The sequence below is a fragment of the Ornithorhynchus anatinus genome, chromosome X3 (genome assembly GCF_004115215.2).
Source record: "Ornithorhynchus anatinus isolate Pmale09 chromosome X3, mOrnAna1.pri.v4, whole genome shotgun sequence".
Taxonomy (NCBI): Eukaryota; Metazoa; Chordata; class Mammalia; order Monotremata; family Ornithorhynchidae; genus Ornithorhynchus; species Ornithorhynchus anatinus.
This window is the reverse complement of record NC_041751.1, coordinates 13932781-13956975: the sequence shown is the minus strand read 5'-3', so window position 1 is coordinate 13956975 and position 24195 is coordinate 13932781.

Genomic DNA, 24195 nt, shown 5'->3' with positions numbered 1-24195 from the left:
CACTTCAAGATATCCAATAGGTCACTGGCACAATGGCCACCCTCTGTTCTGGACTGACCAGTGACATTTCTCGCGTCTTCTTATCTTCTCCCATAAAGCACAGGGCACTCTCAGATCATCACTTCAAAGATTCTCTTAAACCTAAGTGCAATCAAGCCAGACATTTCTAAGCATCTCTGAAGAGTATATCGGGGCCATATGTATTGTTAGAATACCCTTAAAATACATATACGGTGTGCCACCCTCATCATAAGTATAAAAGAAAATTTAAAGAACTAGCAAAGCACTTTGGTGATCTTTCATGATTGACAATACAGTTGAATAATGATATTGGGAGAAAATGGAAGCCTCTCACTCACACCTCTAATGTGACACAGGAAAAATGACTTTTCTCTTCCTCCGGTAAATGAAGTGAGAAAAATACTGTGCCAGGTTTGTGTGGTCAGTCCTTTCTCAGTCGTCATCACGAGTTACAGCCGAGAGCAGCTAATATCTCAACACACTGATGTATAGAAAGGGTCTTCCATTCTGGAATAGCTTTACCGTCGCTATTTAGAACCTTTATTGGGCTGAAGGGAAGGAGAATGCCTGGGGAAGTGAGAAAGTTAGTCCGGGACTGCTACTTGAAGGTGATGTAATTTCTGTGTCAGAGGTTTCAAAGAGTGTGATCCTGGAAAACTGAGTAGGTCTCAGAACTCATGGTTGGTGATTCTCATCCTTTGATAGTGGGGCTTCTATGTTACAAAACTGTTCAAGGGGATGGATTTTGCATCTTTGCTGTCAGCAGTTTGGGTATAAAACTCGATATCCATTGTCAAGATGGCCTGCTTGTTCATTGATCCAGTGCATGACATGTGGGGAAAATGATTGATCACGGACAAAGGTCTGTAATCATTTAATCAATTATATTTACTGAATGCTCACTCTATGCAGAGCACCGTACTAAGTCTTGGGAAAGTGCTGAATAAGAGAAATGGCAGGCACATTTTTTGTTTGCTTGTTATGGCAACTGTTAAGAACTTTCTATGTGCCAGGGCCTGTACTAAAAAGGGAGTTAGATACAAGATAATCAGGGTAGACACAGTCCCTGTCCCACAGAAGCCTCAATGTTTTAAACCCCATTTTACAGATGAGAGAATTGAGGCACAGAGAAGTTAAGTGGCCTGCCTAAGGTTACACAGAGGAAGCGTAGTGGAGCAGTGATTAGAACCCAGGTCCTCTGACTCCCAGTTCTGTGCTCTTTCCACTAGGCCACGCTGCAAGGAGCATACAGTTTAGAGGCTGAGACAGACTTTAATATAAGTAAACTTCAGATATGTACATAATTGCTGTGGGGTTGAGGGTAGGTTGAATGAAAGGTACAAATCTGAATTTAAGAGCAGTGCAGAAGAGAATGGGAGAAGGTGGCTTAGAGAAGGTCCCTTGGAGGGAATGTGTTTTTAATAAGGTTATAACATATATTTATGTAATATGGTTACACACAATGCAACTACATTTCCAAAATCTTTTCACATTGATACATCTATCTCTTCTGCAAACACTAGGCACTCAAAATTATTCATTCATTCAACGGTATTTATGGAGCGCCTATGTGCAGAGCACTATACTAAGCACTTGGAATGTACAATTCTTTAACAGATAGAGACAATCACTGCCCAACATACTGTTGATGGATATGAGCATGACACTACTTTTTTTTTTTTAAGGTATTAGTTAAGTGCTTAACAAGAGAAGCAGTATGGCGCAGTGGATAGAACACATGCCTGGGAGTTAGAAGTTCATGGGTTCTAATCCGGCTCCCCCGCTTGTCTGCTGTGTGACCTTGGTATTTGTTAAGCGCTTACTATGTGCAGAGCACTGTTCTGAGCGCTGGGGTAGATACAGGGTAATCAGGTTGTCCCACGTGAGGCTCACAGTCTTAATCCCCATTTTACAGATAAGGAAACTGAGGCACAGAAAAGTTAAGTAGCAGCGTGGCGCAGTGGAAAGAGCACGGGCTTTGGAGTCAGGGCTCATGAGTTGGAATCCCAGCTCTGCCACTTGTCAGCTGTGTGACTGTGGGCAAGTCACTTAACTTCTCTGTGCTTCAGTTCCCTCATCTGTAAAATGGGGATTAAGAATGTGAGCCCCACGTGGGACAACCTGATTCCCCTGTGTTTACCCCAGCGCTTAGAACAGTGCTCTGCACATAGTAAGCGCTTAACAAATACCAACATTATTATTATTATTAAGTGACTTGCCCACAGTCACACAGCTGACAAGTGGCAGAGCCGGGATTCTAACCCATGACCTCTGGCTCCTAAGCCCGGGCTTTTTCCACTGAGCCATGCTGCTTCCCTGAAGTTTTCTCATTTTACCCATAAAGAGAGGCCGTTGCCAACTTGGAATTCCTAACCAGGTCAACAAACAGCACTCTAGCTGCATTTGACATTGAGCTGAGGGCTGCTAGACTGGAAGACTAAAATTAATTATTTAGTGCTGCTTTTCATCTTATAAATCCAAGCTCCCAAATCTGCAGAGAAATAAAAAGAATGTCCTGACCATTACAAAACTGTCTTTTAGAATCAACACTTTTAAAATGGTAAGAAAGTGCTGACTAGGGCTTGAATATTAAAAGCAGTATAATGTTGTTGTGAGCATTTGTACGAGAGCCTTGTACCAAAGAGATACGGCTTTTTATGTAGCCTAATGAGAACATTAGATGCGGTTCGATGTCACTATGTAAATGCTGCATCATGGCACTAAATGACCAATCGATATTTATTGAGCGCCTACTGTTGGACAGAACACGGTAGACTACAATAGTGTCAGACATAATTCCCACCTAATAGCATTAATGATAATTATGGTATTGTTAAGAACTTACTCTGTGCCTTGCACTAAGCTCTACGGTATATATAAAATAATCAAATCTCACCTGGGGCTCACAGTCTAAATAGAACAGAGAACTGGTATTGAATCTTTATTTTGCAGATGAGGCACGGAGAAGTGAAGTGACCGGCCCAAGGTCACCCCGCAGGTAGGTGGCAGATCCAGGATTAGAACTCCGGTCCTCTGACTCTCAGTCCCGTGCCCTTTCCGCTGGGCCTCATTGCTAAGGTCTAAACCTTTTGTCAGAAAGAGGAGGTATATGGGAAAAGTCCCAAAATCTCAAGTATTGAGGTGCTTTAAGCAGTGTGGCCTAGTGGACAGAGCACGGGCCTGGGAATCAGAAGGACCTGGGTTAATAATAATAATAATAATAATAATGATGTTGGTATTTGTTAAGCGCTTACTATGTGCCAAGCACTGTTCTAAGCGCTGGGGGAGATAGAGGGTCATCAGTTCGTCCCATGTGAGGCTCACAGTCTTCATCCCCATTTTACAGATGAGATAACTGAGGCACAGAGAAGTGAAGTGACTTGCCCACAGTCACACAGCTGACAAGTGGCAGAGCTGGGATTCAAACCCATGACCTCTGACTCCGAAGCCCAGGCTCTTTCCACTGAGCCACGCTGTCCTAATCCTGGCTCTGCCCCGTGTCTGCTGGGTGACCTTGGGCAAGTCACTTGACTTCTCCATTCCTCAGTTACTTCATCTGTAAAATGGGACTGTGAGCCCCACCTGAGACAGGGACTGTGTCCACCCTGACTAGGTTTCATCTACCTCAGTGCTTCGTATAATATTTGCCACATAGTAAGCCCTAAATGAATGCCATCAAACTTATTCATACTGATGTTGTCATTATGTTGTAGTATATATTTTATCATTGTTATTCTAAGTTCTTTGTGCATCCTCTGAAGTGGTGGTTACACACAAAGTATAACCTCACAGATGAGTAGCGACCTAGCAGCCAGCCAATTATTCATAATTCATCTTCTATCTTAATATTGCATGAATACCACATCTTAAAAACATTGTTTCAAGTCAGAACGAAATGACAAAGGCAACAGGGACCAAGCATTTTAATTGTAATTCCTGCTTTTCTTAGGGAGATTGTGATGCAAGGCAATCTGACATCTATTTTCATTCGATCAAAGTTTCGTTCCTGATTTCTGTTTACTCTGTGATACGACAGTGAGATCTTTTCTTCTTCAATATCCAGTTCCAACTATTTTCATTTGCAACTCCTTGAAATAATATGATTTCACTGTTGTTTATTAAAAAGTTTCATTAAAGGCTGTAATTGTTATTGCATTTTTCAAGGAATGATTAAATTCAAGACCTGGATCCAACGCGTTCATAACGGAAGCAGTTTTTTCAGTTGGTAGAACATGGTTTTAATCAAAAGCAATATTGCTTGCCTTATGTTAATTTCTAAGATTCAAGAAAGTTATTGTTTTTACTGGTACATGCTTATCCTGGGCATGTTTATCTGTTCTCCTCCATTTCATAAAATATACAGAAGAACCATTCAGGAGAGCTAAACAAAAACACCATCACAAAAAAGCAAACTCTTTCCTTCCATCCCGTGATTCCCGACTGACTTGAACCAAGCCATGTTAAATGGTTTTGTGTTTGTGAGCATTGTCTCGTGCCTTGTTATAGTTTGCATTCTGTATTCACTATTTCCTTCCATTTTTCTCTGAGGTTCAACAAAATTGTACAAAGTCTCAGCTAGTTTGATATTTTGCCCAAAGCATTAAGCTAAAAAAAAAAAAAAAGTACTTTAATTTTCTTTCTTTTTCTCTCAGATAATCCATCACCACAGATGCCATGTGCAGACAAACTATGCCCCTTATGCCAGTTAGTACCGCATAGCTGTAGGAGCAGAATTTATCGGCAGCTGCTGTGCACAGAACATTGTGTTTCCAGCTTGGGAACACACAATGCGAGTAAACTACTCTGACCCCTCTCCTTAAGGAGTTTAGACACAATTTCTATTTGTCCTCTTTTTTTTTTTTTGATGATGAAATATGTGGTCATGGTCTTTTCTCATCAAGTACCCCGGTTGGAAGCAAAAGATGGAGAATCAATTCAGAGCCCAGAGGGATTAGCAAGGCAAACGCCTTTCACGCCTTCTAGCTCCTACAGCCCAGCATGGGCATTGAGCTGTGGCAACTTGAACCATAAATAGTTCCTTTGTGTAAAAAAATGAAATAAAAAACTGTATTTGCAATGTGAGCACTACTGCTCGCTTACTCACCCGTTATACGCCAAGGGGAAGAATCATCGAATGTTTATTTGACCAGGGGTAGGAGCCTCACTTATTTCTCTGTTCCTAGTCCATCTCATAACACTCCTCTTTTAACCCATTTCCCATCCCACTCCAGCTTCCCCGACTCCCACCTCTGGCTCCCTTGACGATGCTTCTAGACTACCTCTTTGTGAACAAGGAATATATCAACGCTGTTGTCGTACTCTCCAAAGCACTCAGTACAGTATTCTGCCCACAATGTGTTAAATAAATACCACTGATTGGTGTCCCAGAGGGAACATGTTTGGCAGGATTGAGAGAATGTTCGTGTCACTGCGTAATCCATTAGCACTATAAGAGATTCCTCTGCTCGGGTTTCCAGTTCTGTACTGTCAAGATGAAGTATTCCATCACTGCTATCACCATCGGTCACCCCTAGAAATACTAGAGGAGAATCATTCATTCATTCATTCGTTTATTGAGCTGTTACTGTGTTCACGGTACTGTACTAAACACTTGGAAAGTACAATTCAGCAACAAATAGAGACAATCCCTGTCCACATTGGGCTCACAGTCTAGAAGGGGGAGATGGAGACAGCCATGCATATCTAATACCTCTTCACCTGAACTTGATTTTCTAATTTTAGAGATGCCTGAGAACAAAAATTAAGGAACTCAAGTCTCTAAGTAGAATCAGGGAGACTGACTCTGCATAAGCCCAATGAGATATAGGGGTCTTTGACAGAATGAGTTGTATCTGCCATTTTTAAAGAAACGATCTTTATGTCACATCACAATGTCCACATCTGTGGTATGTGCAAGTGTTAGTTTAAGTTGTGAAATTACTGCACAAACAAAGAATTCAGTGCCTTAAGTCACTCCCCTCACCTGAAACCAAGGCCAGGCTAATCATTTCTTTGTCTAATTTGTAAGTATCAGGATTTATGCTTGAGAACTACTAGGTGTCTAAAACTGGTACTAGAACTTGTGACTCTGGCCAGTGTGCCAAAAAGAAACGTGGCCCTGGGTTGCCTCCAAGACTAGGGAGTGAAAAGGAATGCATTTCTGCCCAAGTTCTCCTTTAGAGGGGAAGCTCCTTCAGGACAGGTTACGTGCAGTTTGCTACTCTAGCAATTTTCCAAGTGTTTTGTACAATGTTGTGAGCTCATTAATAATAATAATAATGTTGGTATTTGTTAAGCATTTACTAGGTGCAGAGCACTATTCTAAAGAGCTGGGGGAGATACAGGGTCATCAGGTTGTTCCACATGAGGCTCACAGTCTTAATCCCCCTTTTACAGATGAGGTCACTGAGGCACAGAGCAGTTAAGTGACTTGCCCACAGTCACACAGCTGACAAGTGGCAGAGTCAGGATTCGAACCCGTAACCTCTGACTCCCAGGTTCAGGCTCTTTCCACTGAGCCACGCTGCCTCTCCGATTAAATACCACCAATTGACTATCTCAGTTGCAATTTCCCAATGAAAAAAGTAAAGAAATGCTATCACTGTGTTAGGCCAAGAAACTACTCTACACAGAATTCTGCTTCCTACCATGAAAGCAGGATGTGTACAAGGGCAGAACAACATCTGCCTATTGTTTAAGTTATTCAGAGGATTTTTTACCCTTTTGGGTAAAATGTCTGTTGTTTGTTTTGAGGCTACTGTGGTTTAGGGTTTGGTGATGAGCAGTTCTGTTTTTACTCAGTTTTGAAAACTTTCATTGTGTTTTCCTCTATCGGCCTAATTTTATCAGTCTACCTGTATAACATCACAGTGATGATGATAATGTAATCGATGATCAGTGAGTGGCATTTGTTGAGCACTTAATTGTGTTAGAGCTCGGAACTAAGCATCGATACAATGAATCACTAATTAATCACCGGCTCCCAATTTAACATATAAGTCTTGATAACTTCCACTGCCTCTTGCACTCATGTGCATATATAAATAAATGGAGAAATGGGCATAAATTGATATATGCATTATTATTTTACTATAGCTTTTAAAAATTCAAAAGACAAGTCATCTGTTACTATCTTCATTCATTAAAATTTGAAAAACAATTAAGGCAGGAGCTTTTTTTTCCATTTCCAGTTAAGTTTTGGAACAGATGGTAAGCATTTGATAAATATTTTTTTTAATCAGTTAAATTCTAGCCCCAAACCTGCATATATTCTTGTCTAGATAGATATTAAAGCCTTTCAAGTGTTTAAAATTGAATGCTACCTTCATGTCTTTTGATCTGCCCTGACTGTTTATGCAATAAATCATTTGGACAGATAGTAAAACGAAACATATTTCTTTCCATCAAAGCTAGATCAGCATAGTTAAAATGTAACCATCATATGATTTTTCAAGTATTAAAAGGTACATTTGATCCATCAAATTGAGCCCTATCCATGTGTTATTGTGACATTTTAACGGCTTGGCTTGAGTTAAAAAAACTTACAATAAGCCAAACACCTGATCATTATTGCATAATAAAATAATGTCTATTATGTATAGTATTTAAAATACAGACCAATTTCCAGTTCCAAACAATCATACCACATAAAGTCCTGATACATGCCATTTTTCTATTGCTAAAATAGGTCAGATCTGAAAGCGCCATCTAACATTATGTCCATTCACTTCAGATAATTCAGTTTCTTGCCCTCACACCATTCAGTTGTGTCTCTGCCATGTTTTGATCGGTACCTTCTACCTCAACTCCTAACTCAGCCCTCCGCCCCTTCCCACAATTTTCCCAACATCCTTTAAAAAAAAATTTCCATAATGTGGTGCCTTTTTAAATTAATGCTTATGAACTCAGCTGCTTCCCAGCTCCTGCTGGTGTGTAGAAGTGTTCATTCAGTCAGTCATATTTATTAAGCACTTACTGTGTGCAGAGCACTGTACTAAATGCTTGGGAAAGTACGATATATGCAATACAATACAGCAGTGAGTTTGCATGTGGACGGCGGGCAAGATTTATCTTTCCACCCTCCAGAGGGGAAGGTGAGAAGAGAATGTTAGAGGGCGGCTGTTCCAGGGGAATGGAGCTTCTAGGAACCCAACAGTCAAACAAGAACAAGTAGAGGCCCAGAGAGGAAGCCAGGGAATGGAGATTGGAACCACTGAGGGTTCATAATAAAGATGCAGTATTTAAATGCTGTGGGGCTGGAAGGGGGGAGGGATGAATAAAGAGAGCAAGTCAGGGTGACGCAAAAAAAAGAATGGAAGAAGGGAGTGGGAGAAAAGGAGTGGAGGGCTTTGTCAGGGAAGGCCTCTTGGAGGAGATGCTTGGAGAAGCAGCGTGGCTCAGAGGAAAGAGCATGGGCTTTGGAGTCAGGGCTCATGAGTTCGAATCCCAGCTCTGCCACTTGTCGGCTGTGTGACTGTGGGCAAGTCACTTAACTTCTCTGGGCTTCAGTTCCCTCATCTGTAAAATGGGGATTAAGACTGTGAGCCCCACGTGGGACAACCTGTTTCCCCTATGTCTACCCCAGCGCTTAGAACAGTGCTCGGCACATAGTAAGCGCTTAACAAATACCAACATTATTATTATTATTATTAGATGTGCCTTCAATAAGGCTTTGAAGTGGGGTAGAGTTAATGTCTGTCAGATTTGAGGAGGGTGTTCCAGGCCAGAGGCAGGACGTGGGTGATGGATAGGGGAGGTGATAGATAAGATGGAGGAGGCACAGTGTGAAGGGTAGCACTAGAAAAGCAAAGTGGGATGACTGAGTTATAGTAGGAAAGTAGTAAAGTGAGTTAGGAGGAGGCAAGATGATTGAGTGCTTTAATGGTGAGAAGTTTTTATTCTGGTTTGCTTTTGGTTTGGCTTTGTTTCGGTTTATTTTCTATTGTCGAGAAGTTTTGTTTTGTTAGAACCTCTTGACGCAGGCAACATGTTTTTTTAGACCTCACACCACCTCGAATGCCACAAGCTCATCTGCAACTGCTTCTTATGACTCCCTTTCTGCTGGAAAAATGTTCAGTGATTCGACCATTGCATTATACCCTAAGCATCTACCTAAAAAACACAGTTTCACGAAAACTGCCTGAACCTATTTTTTTACACTTAAACCTGAGGTACTTCATAATTTGCCATCTCGGGGGCTATGAAGAAGATGACTGAATGCTTTTTACCAAAGTTGAAACCCTCTGGATTAGTAAAATGCATAAATATCCTGTTTTGTATGTAGCACCTTACTGATTTTTGCTTTAAATGAATTGGACCTGGTAGAGAATCAAGTGGTTAAAAAAAAGGCACAAATACAGTAAATTTTATCTCCTAATATTCTAAATGTTTGGCTTAATTTTCCCATCTCTACAAAACATTCTGACAGGGAAATTCCATCAGTGGCTCACTTAAGGTTTTCCCATTTTCACTGGACCGATTTAAGGGCATTTGAAGGTTATAGAAATGCACTAACTTGGGAGAAGGATTCTAGGCTCCAGGTCCAGATAAGCCAATAAATCAATTTGTCCAGAGTTCCTTGTGATGAAATTTTATTTCTTTGGCCAGCTGTGATGGGTAAACAGTGCCAGCTGAAATCTAAAGCAAGTGCAACTTCAAACATAAAAGGAAGAGCATAAAGAGTTATCTTTATAAAAGTGATGAGCAAATTGCTTGCGCTCAACTTAACGGAGTGAATAGTTTCCTGGGAATTTATGATTTTTAGGGCATAGTGCAGCAGAGTTTTATCAGTGTGGCAGAGCAATGGACTAGATAGAGATTACTGCTAGAGTCAGACCAGTCTGTTGGACAGCAGTCAGGAGGAAGGATAGCACTCCTGGACCAAAGACTTAGCAAAGTTACCAGGTTTGCCACTTGTCTGTTGTGTGACCTTGGGCAAGTCACTTCACTTTTCCGTGCCTCAGTTACACTGCCTGTAAAATGGAGGATTAAGTCTCTGAGTCCCACGTGGGAGAGAATATGTCCAACCTGAATACCTTGTATCTATCCAGCACTTAGTACAATCCCTGGTGCATAGAAAGAGCTTAACAAATACCATGTGGGGAAAATAAAAATGCACTCTTTCCCTGGATTTCCTCAGCAACCATCAAAGTGCCTTCCATAGGTTCCCACCTGTCCCTGAAGCTCTGTCACACTCTAGAAAATCCCATTTAGTCTATTAAAAGAAATTTCCAGATAAAATCTCCCATTCCCAATCACCTCTATCAAAACTACACTGTATTTTCCATTCTGTGTCGGACCGTGAAGCGGTAAATGGACTTCTTTCAAAACCTTCATGGCAGTAGCCATCTATTCTAGGCTTGTCCTAGATAAGAGAGTCAGCGTCTTTGACAGCCGGGTGATATCTGTCAAGGAAAGAAAGCTGCATACTAATTTTGGTGGAACGGGAGCTGAAAGAGCAATTCCTTCCGCCTGAAGGAATCTCAAGAGAAATTCTAGCTGAAGAAGAATTTCCAGGATGAACCATCTCTCCATCCTCAGCTTGCAACCCGATAATGCTGCCTTCTGTCATTCATTAAGTCATTCAATCTTATTTATTTAATGCTTACTGTCCATGTGATGTCAGTGGCAGTAGGGATGCAAATATTTCCAATGAATGTATGGGGGGGGGGGGTGTTTGTGGATGTGAGTAGCATTTGTAATTAGCAAAGAGGAGAGGAGATAATTTCACCACTTTAAACCCCGACTCAGACCTTCCTTGTCTGCACAAGTTAGGCATAGCCCTTGCTTGGTGGTATGTCTCTGGAGCCAGGCCACACTTATATTAATAGTTAATTAATAGTTGTATTTGTTAAATGCTTACTATCTGCCAACTAACTAACTAACCCCTGGGGTAGACTCAAGATACGTTGGATGCAGTTCCTATCCCATAAAGGGCTCAAAGTCTAAGTCAGGGAACAGGAATTAAATCTCCACTTTATAGATGAGGAAAGAGAAGCACAGAGAAATTAAGTAACATGCCAAAGGTCACAGAGCAGGCAAGAGGAGGAGCGGGATTAGAATCCAGGCCTTCTGATTCCCAGGCCCGTGCTCTTACCCTTAGGCCACACTGCTTCTCACAAGTTAACATTAACAAGAATGGCCCTCAATAATCAGTCAGATTTTAGGTACCAAACATGGCCACCTCCACATGAATTCAGGTCCATTCCTGGCTGGTGATTGGATCTGCTCTTTGTTTTTAAACCGGAGACTGTAGTAGTAACCATTCTGAATGACAAGGAGCCAGAAAACGTACCCAGCTTGATATTATTTCTTTCAGGGCCACTCACACTCATGAAGCAATCTCACTCACAACAGCATTGTCTTTGGCCAACTCAGCTACTACTGCCTTCCCAAGCTGGCATGAAGAAAAGATTGCATATTCAACGTTGACCCCCACTTGGCTACTAGTTTTCATCTCCAGCTCTTTCTGTTTCTCTAGGAACCCCATGCGGTCTCAGGCGGTCAGTTGAATTGGGCTGGGGCTTGTGGTCAGGAGCCCAAAAAAGAAAATTTGGCCCTACAAAGGAAAAAAAAATGAAAAAAACCCACAAAAATTAACACTTTGAACTTTTGAATCAGTCTGAATTTGCATTTGCCACATGCACATCAAAGTTTTATCAGCTGGGCCGTTTTCAGACTCAACACAGATTTAAGTAATATTTTTTAAATGAGATAGTGATTTCTTGCTTTCATCTGTAATATGAGTCTCAAACTGTTATTTCAAATGAGATATGCAGACAGGAAGTTGATAGAATCCCACGGCTTCATCATCTGGCATTATTTTAAGATAGCACATGGCAACATTTATTGCAAAGGATTTCTTGCCTAATAGATTGTTTTTTGCAAACCTCTTGTGAATAGGGAAGGTGTCTACGAACTTTGGTGTATTCTACTCTCACAAGAGCTTAATGCAGTGGTCTGCACAGAATAAGTGGTTGATAAATATCATTGACTGATTGTTGGGTTCTTTTCTATGTAAGCATTTGTTTTGAAGTGGAAAAAGGGGAATTCTTAGAGTGGTAAGAAGCCTGCCTTTATTATACTTTGATCTAAAGAAACTCTGGTATTCTTCAGCAAGATGTGGATGCATGAAATAATATGACTATAAGGATTATTATTTTAAGTAAGTGTTCTCGCCAGTGAAAACTTCTGATAAAATACCATTTCAAAGCTCCCTTAGTTTTTTTTGTTGTTTCATTTTGTTGGGTTTTTTTTTTTTTACAAAACCAACTCTCAGTTGTCTCTCATTTGTAATGTCAACCTGCTCCAAACACACCAACTAATTCTCTTCCAAATTCCAGGTTGGAGATGAGGAGAGACATTAAAGGCATTACACTAGGAGGTTTTGTGTTTACATTTTCAGAACTATTTTGTCTTCTCTTGTCAGGATTAAAATGTCTTCAATCTCATGCATCCTTTGAGAGCAGCTTTGGTTAAATACTCTTTTATGTGAATGTCATACTTTTACATGAGGCACTTTCACAGAGTGTAATTAATTGATTATAGTAATCATGTCAACCCTTTTGAAGCTAGGTTCAGAAAGTCATATCCTATACTAGCGTATGCTTCATCTCTCATTTTTATTTTTCTAAATTAAGTTTCTTTTTTTTCAAAGGTCTTTCTACGGTTTGGCTATTTTCAAGTAAAAAACACACACTGGCTACTAAAAAAAAGTTTTGTAACGAATGTACTAAAGCACAACTGTCACAATCAATGAAAGGAAATGGATTTTATGATTGTCTGAATTATGCTCCCATTTTCCTAGTTTTGGTTCTCTCATAGTCATTAGCATTCTGTAAAATGTATTGACTACTGCCTGTGTGCATTGTCCTAAACACTTGGGAACAAATTTAGAATTAATCAATGGGTTCTTTTTGAGTACTGCAGTAAGCACTAAAGAGAGAAAAGTGAAAAAGTGGAAGACATGAGCTCTGTCCACAAGGAGCTTTCTATATATTGGAAGATCATACATAATAGAAGGAAAATGCATGATCCTGCCTTCAAGGAGCTTAATATCTCATTATTCTCATTATGTATGGCTCCTGTCTCAGATGCTTGAGAAATACAGGACGAAATTAGGCAAGGCACCCGATCATAAGGCTGACATTTGAATTGGAGTTTATTTTAATGTGAGTTTTTGAGAAGTTCTGTTTAATTGAGATATGGGTGATTGACATTTGAACCATCAGGGTTAAAACTACCTCAAACTCCAGAGGGTTGGCTTCAGTAGATGTCTTAATTCCAGAAGTCAGGGTAAACTTGAGCCATATTGGGCTGCTTACGATAGCGAAGATGTCATAGTGCAGGCAGACTTGACACATTTCATCCATGGAGCAGAATCAAATCTAAGGCATAGGGCCAAGATAGAGATCAGAGAACTTCAAAGGAGGCATGATTCCTTGGATTTGCAAAAGGAATAGTCCACTAGCGGCAGTAGCTACTGGGTGTATGCCAGATTTGTTATTGTAAGATTGACAGGTTATCCCACAAGCAACATACATTGCTTGATTTTAGAATAGACACTCTAGACTCATCTCCCTGTAAATCATAAGCAATTTGGGTTTACAGAGAAAACTCCTCTCCTGGCAATCGCCAGGAGGTATTCTAATTTGTTTCAGTGGTCTGATTTTTCTCCTTTCGATGCCAGGAAGTGCACAGTGTGCCTGATGAAGTGCAGATGGGCCAGCAATCTCCCACTGGTGCTTGGTTTCACAGGAATTTGCATTCTAAGTCTTGGGATCCATCGAAGGGAAAAGAAACTGCAGCTCCTTCACTCTAAGCAGAATCCCTGGGGCCATTAATCCATCAATCTGGTATTTATTGAGCACTTACTGTGTGCAGAGCAATAATAATAGTGGTACATAAGTGTTTACAATGTGCCAGGCACTGTACTAAGTGCTGAGATGGATACAAGCAAATCGGGTTGGATATAGACTCTGTCCCACTGGATGCTCACTGTCTTAATTCCCAATTTACAGTTGAGATAACTGAGGCACAGAAAACATAAGTGACTTGGCCAAAGTCACACTGCAGACAAGTGGCGAAACTATGTTTAGAACCCCAGTGCTTCTGATTCCCAGGCCTATTCTTTATCCACTAGTACTAAGTGCTTGGGAGAGTGCTACAAAACAGAGATGGTGGACGGGATCTCTGCCTTCAAGGAGCTTCGAATCTAGTGGGACCATGTGATGTTACCTGCTATAATCCATTCCTTTCTTCCCTCCAATCCTACTGTCCACAGAGGCGCACTCCCTCACCTGCGGTATTGGCAGACCCCCGACAAGAGAGAGAAAACATATTCTCCTCTTTCATAGAAATCCATAATTCTCTTGGCTCATCAGATCTCTCATTCAGGACCCACAGCACTGAGTCACAAGAGCTGCATGGCACAAAAAAAACCCTACTTTACCTTTCCCAGATTTCTTTATTTCCCCCTCTGGATTTTGTTTTGCAGAATTCTCTAAATGCCTGCCAACTCTTTCCCAAGGGGTTTTAGCTAGCATTGCTTTTCCAACACATCTTTTTGTTTTATGGGCCCACAGGCATATGGAGAAAAAAAATAGCTGTAGTTCATTCAGAAGCCAAAGTTTCTTGGGATTTTCTTCCCTGGCATAAATAAACAAAGTGCTAAAATCACAGGCTCTCTAATTAATTTTAACTAATTTTTCAAAATTTCTTCAAAAATCACCTACCAATTTCCATGAATTACTTAGAGTATGCTTGGGGAAAAAGGAAAGGAGGGAAAGAAGGAAGAAGGGAGAGAAATAATCAATAGGTGCTTATTAATAAATAATAAGCAAATAATAAATGTGCTTACCATGGCTTAATTATTAATATTAATGTTAATATTTTTGAGTACTTATTGTGAGTCGAGCACTACACTAAGCACTCAGGGAACTAATAAACCAGTGAAAAACATGAATTTGAGTAAAATAAGTCTGTGGGGACATATTACGTTCTTGAGGCTAGAGAGGGAACACATTTTTCAATAGACTTAAGCAATGTTTTTAACCTGTTGTTTAACCTGGTCATTTTCAGGTGATTTAGTCTTAATCAGCTTTATCACCTTCTCCACATATATTCCCTGATGAATACGTGGTACTACAAAAAAAAATGTGATCTAGTACCTAAAATAATTAAAAGAGCCTCAGAGATTCATTTTTCAGAAATATCCCAATTGAATATATAACTTGAGTGGAAGGTTTTAGTTAGCAACTTTTTTATTCATTTCTGTGGGGAGACACGAACAGTCAGTCCATATCTCCTCACTCTTCGAGAACCTCCAGTGGTTGCCCATCCACCTACTCATCAGCCAGAAAACTCCACAGGTTTTAAAGCAATTTATCACTTTACCCCATCCTACACTGTCTCACTGCTCTCCTACTACAACCCTGCCCCCACAATCCGCTCCTCTAATGCCACCCCACTCACTTCACCTCTGTCTTGTCTATCTCACCACGACCTTTTGCTCACACCCTGCTTGGTCTGGAGTGCCCTCCAGACAATTACTTATAGAAGGCACATCACCTCCAACAGGCCTTCCCGGGCTAAACCCTCATCTCCTCTTCTTCCACTCCCTTCTGTATCACCCTTGCCCTTGGATTTGCTCCCATTATTCACCCCTCCTTCCACCCCGCAGCACTTAAGTACATATCCGTAATGTATTTATTTTAATGCCTGTCTCCCCTTCGAGACTGTATGCTTGTTGTTGGCAGGGAACATCTCTACCAAATCTTTTATAGTGGTATATTGTACTTTCCCAAACACTTAGTGCAGTGTTTTGCATATCATAAGAGCCCATTAAGTATGAATGACTGATGGACCCAGCTTAGGTGAGCAAAATGGGTAGATGTTATTTTACTTCATGTGGTCATGGAATCCTACTTATATTCCTTTAAATAATTTTCCTATACATTTCAGGTGAATGTAAGTGACTGCCACGATATGACCTGAAAGAAAGAGCAGTGTTGAGACTTATGTAAATATTCTTATACTCTTCCATGTCATTTTTCCCTAATCTATTTTAAAGTCTGTCTCTTCCTCCAGACTGAAATCTCATGTGGGAAGGGTACAAAATACCAGCTGTGTGGTATTGTACTCTCCCAAGCATTTAGTCCAATGCTCTGCACATGGTAAGAGATCAATAAACACCATTGATGATTACAATGAAGACAGGCAGGGGTCAAGTCTACCAACTCTTTTGTATTGTCCTTTCTCATGCCATTTGATCAGTAAACTCTCAGTAAATGCCACTGATTGATTGTACTTGACATGAATTTCTTGTATCTATTCCGGCACTTAGTAAGCGTGCGATACTTAGTAAGCACTCAGTGAATACAATGATTATTTTGAAGAGGAAGATATTTCATCTAGGTGGTAATTCAAGATAGGTTGAATTGATGTAGGTAGTTGGCTAGCATCACTGTTTCCATTTTGATGTCTAAATAAAAATTCTGGATATGAGATGCTTGAGTTTTCATTTCTTTTCAAGAGTCTGCTTTTTGTCCTTAGGGGATAAGGTTGTGTGGAAGGATGACATTTACAGAATATTGAGATAATAATGTTGGTATTTGTTAAGCGCTTACTATGTGCCGAGCACTGTTCTAAGCGCTGGGGTAGACATAGGGGAATCAGGTTGTCCCACGTGGGGCTCACAGTCTTAATCCCCATTTTACAGTTGAGGGAACTGAGGCACAGAGAAGTTAAGTGACTTGCCCACAGTCACACAGCCGACAAGTGGCAGAGCTGGGATTCGAACTCATGAGCCCTGACTCCAAAGCCCGTGCTCTTTCCACTGAGCCACGCTGCTTCTCGAGAAATATGTGTGTGTGTATATAAAGTATATAATCTATTGCCTGGACTGTACACATATGTTTATATATACCTTCTACTGATTATATTATATGTTATGTACCTTCTACTGAATTATGTTCTTATATTGTTTCAAGGTAAAATATGTTATAGTTTAATTGGATATACTTCAGAAATCTTTAAATGAAAATGAAACATTCAGGTAGTCACAAAAATGGAATTTGAACTTCAAATCTGTTGTATCAATTTAAATCCCTATCATCAAGATGTTTATAATCTAGTTCTCTCACATTGTCCTCTGAGAGGCAAAGACATTTTCTCTCAAAATCATGATAGCTTTTGGTCATGGTTTTTAAATTATATCTGAATCTGGATGTGCCAAAATATGCGTCAAACATATTGTGCTCAGGTTCATATGGCTATGAAAATATTATGTCAGAGCAGTTCTAACCTTGCTTTTCAGCTAATTTGGAACTGTAAAATCCTGAAGAACATCCACAAAAATTCACTTCTAGACCTGGAAAGCAAGGGAAAATGCTTGAAGCTCCTAAATAAATCTTACTCATTTAATATTTCAAGAGTTTTAAGAAAAAATAGCTTTTTGAACCTAATGCCCAAGGAAAAGAAATTATGAGTGTATTTTGTTTTTTTCCCTAATCAATCTTAGAAAATATAAATTTTGGCCTTATCATTTAGGGATTTCCTTAATAATCATTAATCATTATTACTATTACTAATAGTAGTAATATAAATACCATTATTATTATGGAATATGTTAAGACGTTGTGAAGTGTGATGCATTGTTCTAAGCGCTGGAGTAGATATAAGATAATCAAGTTGGACACAGTTGGCCTCACAGGGGGCTCAATCTTAATCACTATTTTTCAGATGAGGTAACTGAGGCATAGAGAAGTAAAGTGGATTCCTCAAGATCACACAATAGGCAAGTGGTAGATCTGGGATTAGAACTCAGGTCCTCTGATGAACAGGTCCGTGCTTTATCCACTAAGGATGAGCTGCCTAAATTGTAGTCTAATGTGATAACCACCACTCACTAGGCCACTATAGTATCTCCCTCTGGGCAAGTGGGCTAATCTCCATTCTGTAACAAGTAGATAACCATCAAGTTTGAGAGTGTTTTAATAGCGTTTATAAGATCAGTGAGAAGCTCACTGAAGGTCTGTTATCCACCACCTCTAAGTGAAGGCCTGGCTCAGTTTAGCAAACAAAGCACTTCCCGTCCCAGATTTTGTCTGCGATTAATCCAATTATCTCCTCTCCTATAAGGAAGAAGAGATTCTATTGGATGGTTTCGTTTCCTGCAGCAAAGTAATTTTCTGCATGACCAGCAATAATGTAATGTGGGGGATTTTAATAAGTGGCAATTATTTTTAAAATTAAACTTTAAACAGAATGCAGATTGTTATATATGGCAAAAATGTGCACAAAACGACGAGCCACTTTAAAAATTGTTAACCCTGCAGTATGCTCAGATGGATTACTACATTAAAAGTGATGTAACAAGAAAACAAAAACTTTCTCAAGGAAAATATTTAAATGCCACCTCATTTATGAGCAAGAGTTGAATGTAGAGAAGCAGTAAATCAAGTGAGTGAGTTTTTTTTTTTTTTGGCAAAATATCTTGATTCAGCTTTACTGAGCCATAGGATCTTTTCATCTCCAGATTCATCCATCTCTCTATCCACTGAAGATGATTTTCAATGGAATATCATTAAATAACATGCAAGAAATTTTCAATACCGACATCATTAAAATGTATTATCGAGCACATTTTGCATGGAAAATAGTGTGTTTTGTAGGAAGAAGATGGATTCTGCAATCTACTGAAGTAGACAAGATATACTGAAAGTTCATGCATGCAAAGAAACTAAAAATGCCAAAATGCTGTAGGTTTTAAACGTCAGTGCAAATGACAGGTAAAATTAGTGGACAAAATTAATTCTACAAACCGGAATGGATTATGTACCAGAATCAGGAGAGGAAAACCCAGATCACATGTCTCCCCAACTTCAGTGCCCTTCTGAAATCCTGCCTCCTCCAAGAAGCCCTCTTGATTTTTTTCTTATTCCTAGTGACTAGGAATAGGAACTAGCTACCATCTTCTGCTTTTGGGGTTGCATCTCACCACTTATGCACTCACAGCCACCAAATATACAGCTGTCTGTACATTTTAATTTACATACACTGTTATTTAAGTGTTCATTCATCCACATATCCATCTTCCCATTCTCTGTTTCCATTTACCTCTCATTTATTTTGTGTTTGTCTCCCCACCTAGGCATAGTCTAGTGAACAGAGCACCGACTGGAAGTTAGAAGGACCTGGGTTCTAATCTCAGCCCTGCCCTTGTCTGCTGTATGACTTTGGGCAAGTCACTTAACTTCTCTCTGCCAGAGTTGCCTCATCTTTAAAATGGGGATTAAAATTTTGAGCCCCATGTAGGACATGGACTGGGTCCAACCTGATTATCTTGTATCTACCCCAGTGCTTAGAACAGTGTCTGACACATAGTAAATGCTTAAGCAATACCATTTAAACACACAAATACTCTCACACACTCACACACACACAAAAACGTAGCCTGTAAGTCCCTGAAGGCAGGAATCATATCTTCTAATTGTACTGTATTTTCCTAAGTGCATCCCAGAGGTTAAAAATCTTTCACTGGGCACTTTACTATTTCCCTTTTCTATGTTAAGACTAAAAATTTGATAAAATAATTAATGCTTGAACAATATTGCTAGAGTAACAATGATTTGTGGAAAAAAAAAACTCTCCAAACATCCCAAAAAATATCATCTAGTGAATTTCATGATGATATCTATTTTTGATCTAATGACTTAGCTAATGGATCCTCATATGGAACAGGGGGTGTGTCCAGTCTGATCATTATATAGCTACCCAAGAGATAAGTAGTTATTATGGAGGAAATGTTCAATATAAATGAGGAGGTTAACTGATTTTTATTTATTGACTTCTATTTGATTTATCATTATTTCAAGAGAGAATGTGTAATTGGGAACAAGTTTCTTCCAAATTTTGATTATGGTAGATATGGTTTCTTTAACTGGAGTCATATATCATGCCACACTACAAATCATTTATGGAAATGAAATAATTTATTATATATGCTCAGATTAATTTAGATAAAATCATTAGAGTTTGGATGAAAGTTATCAGGCTTTTATTTTTTGAGCTCCACTAAAGTATAGGAACAGTCTCTTAAGCACATTTGAAGTCTTTGACGCTGAAGCATATCTGTGACTCTGGCAATCATTTAAGCATTTATGAAAACTTATTAGCTGCTAATACTATTATTAATTTAGTTGCATTTATGGTCTTTACTCTGTGATCAAAATAATACTAAATAATAGAGTAGATTCAAGTTAAGCAATTAGAAGATATTCTTTAGACAAATCAATTAATCATATTCATTGAGTGCTCAATAGTTGGAAATCACTGCACTAATCACTTAGGAGAGTAAAATACTACCAGATTTGCAGAAGTGATCCCTTCCCATAATGAGTTTATAGTCTAGACAAATGTCTAAATTACTTCTGGAACTAGGTCAGAAGGGCCTCTCTAAATAATTTGCATTTTATAGAGTATATTTATAAATTGCCATGAGGTATGACTGTATCCAGCTCATCCAATAAAGTGATCCAGTTGAGTTAGGTGTAAATAGCATGGTCAGAATTTTTCTATATGCAGATATCAGGCAATGAATGATGATTAATCGAATGCTTACTGGGTACTAAACCTTTGAGGAAAAAAACAATGCAATAGAGCAGTTAGATGTAAATCCCTTCTCACAAGGAATTTATAGTTGAAAGTCTACCTGGAGGAAGCAGATGGCAGAGGTTTAGCCACCAACAGCACGCTTGTTATGGGTCGTGTTAAAAAAAGAATGTTAACTGTATATTCCTAGTGAAGCATAGTGGATGCTTTTAATAAGTAATATTAAAACATTTCAAAGCTTAACAGCAAGTAGCAGGTGATATTTATATTTGTGCTCCAGCATAAATATTTCTTGAAAAACGTGCTGTTTGGTCATCCTTAAACTCTAATACGGTATGGGAGATTGAAATGGTGAAAATTATTATTTGTTTTGAAGAGAAATGCCTGAGATGATTCTTTTCCTTTCAGTTTCACATGATCAAATGAAATTATGTGAACAAGTTGATTTCCCCAGATCTTTTTCCTGGTGCTGATCTAGGAACTCAAAAATTAATGCATTTAGCACAATAAACAGTCTTTGGGAGTGATTATCCCCAAGCAGAAAGTTTGGTTGATAAGCTTGTGCATAGAGAAGAACAAAGGGAAATTCACTTCAAAGAGTTTCCTCAGTCACCCCTAGGTAGATAGATAGTAAGACTAAAGTAAGTGAAAAATGATGCAAATGCTCACAGGCTATGTTTTACGGGGAATGGATAGAAGCATTGAACGGACGTCCACGCTAAAAGATGGCCAAATATTAGTTAAGAAAGGCATCTGAAATCTCCAAGTCTTACTTCTCTGGTTACTCTCAGCGCTCATGTTACATGGACCCTCAATTTATTTAGTTTGACAAGTGTTGTCATAGTTTTCTATTTGTTCTCCCTGTTAGAGTGCATGGTCTTTGCATCCAGGAAATGTACAACTTCATAATCCAGTAGTACCCCAGGGCCTGGGAAATGGGCTTCATCCAATAGGCCACTTGTCAGCTGTGTGACTGTGGGCAAGTCACTTAACCTCTCTGTGCCCCAGTTACCTCATCTGTAAAATGGGGATGAAGACTGTGAGTCCCACGTGGGACAACCTGATTCCCCTGTGTCTACCCCAGTGCTTAGAAGAGTGTTCTGCACATAGTAAGGGCTTAACAAATACCAACATTATTAGGCACTTATAGAATGTTACAACAACTAATAATTACACTACCTGTCGAATGATACTGAATATAGGGAAATCAGTAATTTTAGCCCTCGTTTGGAGGGATGTAGTAAAGTGATGTCGATCTTGAGTGCCGTAGGAAAAAACTCTACGTGGAATCTCATGTAGATTGTATCGGCCTTTTTGTTTTTGAAGGCTATAATATGCAAGGAATTGTTGCTGCTCCTAGTTCAGTAATCTTTACCTCTAAAACCATGTTTAAAAAACTTTGGAAAATCACCAGTTTGAGTTGCCATGAATTTTGAAGAAGGGTGCAGAGAGAAAAAAACTCAGTCACTGTATGAATGTAAAAATACCAATATAAAATGGGTAAGAAATAAGAATGTCAGATTTCAATAATTATTAATCATTATGCTAATTATGTTATTTACATTGTGACAGATGCTGTTGAAAGAATTGGGACACAGTCTCTGTCCTACAAGGGGCACCCAGCCTATGTAGTGGGGAGTGTGATTTAATCCTCATTTTACACTTGAGGAAAATGAGATAAAGATCAGTTTGAGTTCATTCATTCATTCATTCAATAGTATTTATTGAGCACTTACTACGTGCAGAGCACTCTACTAAGCGCTTGGAATGTACAAACCGGTAACAGATAGAGACAGTCCCTGCCCTTTGACGAGCTTACAGTCTAATGGGGGGAGACGGACAGACAAGAACAATAGCAATAAATAGAATTGCTCAAGGTCACTCAGCAGATAAGTGACAGAAGTGAGATCTGAACCCAGGTCCCCTGACTCTTTCCACTATCCCATACTGTCCTGCATGTTAAACTCTGTTTTGCACAGATTTTGTCTCTCATGGAGCTTTTCCAGAAATGAAACAAAATAGGATCAGACCACTCATAAACCAGAACCCCTTGTAAATTGCAAGGAACAATTTTGCCTTTGAGGATAACTGGGTTAATCAGAATGAAATAGGCAACCTTTCAGAGATGAGCTGGAAAACGTGATCAAAACATGAATGTGCAAAGATTTTTCTTCCAGCTCAGTAAAGTGAAAATGTGTTTTCATTTTTCATGTTGAGAAAATAATTTAAATACTAAATTTAGTACTTAATTGTGTCGATCGATTAAATTTTTCACTTTGGATTGTTTCATTTCTCGTTCAAAGATTACCTAGTGGGTTAAATGATAGAGGCTTTCCGACTATGAGAGGCAGGATACATTGATTATAATGGCATTACCTAGCTTGGAAGTTGTTAGATGCCAAAAAAAAAAAAGACTGAATGCTCGAAGAGCAACAACTGGCACTGCACATTTCTTTAGTGATGTGCAAATTGAATTAAGAAACAATCTTGTTTCAATTCCAGAAACATAACCGCCTCCTTTATTTATTCTCCACCCAATGCTGTTTTCCTCTTGATGAGATTAGTATTAGGTAGCTTAGAAAAAAATCCAAGTGTTTAAGTCTGGATTTGTGTGGCTAATAAACTCCGTCACAGCACTGATTTCTCTGGGAAAAGTAGCAACTCACAAAATAGTCTGAATGTAAGCACTTTTTCAAGCATATTTATTTACAAGCAGGGAGCATCTCAAACACAGGCAAATCTAATGTGCTTTATCATCAGAGATTGACAATGGCATTGTTGTGCTGTTTAATACTTAGAAGAGTTTTCTTGAAATAGAAGATAGAAGATACATCTCAGGGTATATCAGCTGGCCCAGACCTGTCCTGCCAGTCAACTTAATCACACCCATGGGCAGGATCAGGCTTGGCTCTTAGACAGTCTCTTCTACACATAATGGCTCCTCTTGATTCTACATTAACCTTGGATGCAGTGAGCAAATCCCTCCTCAGTCATGATTGTATCACAATCCTTTTGGAAACTATTAAGATTTCCTGGGTTCACAATACCCTGTGATAATGAATTCCATAGTCTTAATTATGAAATGAATCAAATCCTTACTATGCGCTAAATGTTGAAGCAGCGTGGCTCAGTGGAAAGAGCACGGGCTTTGGAGTCAGAGGTCATGAGTTTGAATCCCAGCTCTGCCACTTGTCAGCTGTGTGACTGTGGCCAAGTCACTTAACTTCTCTGTGCCTCAGTTACCTCATCTGTAAAATGGGGATTAAGACTGTGAGCCCCACGTGGGACATCCTGATTCCCTGTGTCTACCCCAGCTCTTAGAACAGTGCTCGGCACATAGTAAGCACTTAACAAATACCAACATATCAGATTAACAGATTGGACACAGTTCCTGTCTCTCACAGGGCTCACAATCTATGAAGAAGGGAGATTGGATATCTTGGCTCCATTTGGCAGAGGAACCTGAAATCTAGATTGGTAAAGGTTACGCAGTAGGCCACTGGCAGACCTGGGACGGGAACCTCACTCTCGCACCTTCCTGACCGTGCTCTTTTTCTCAGTATG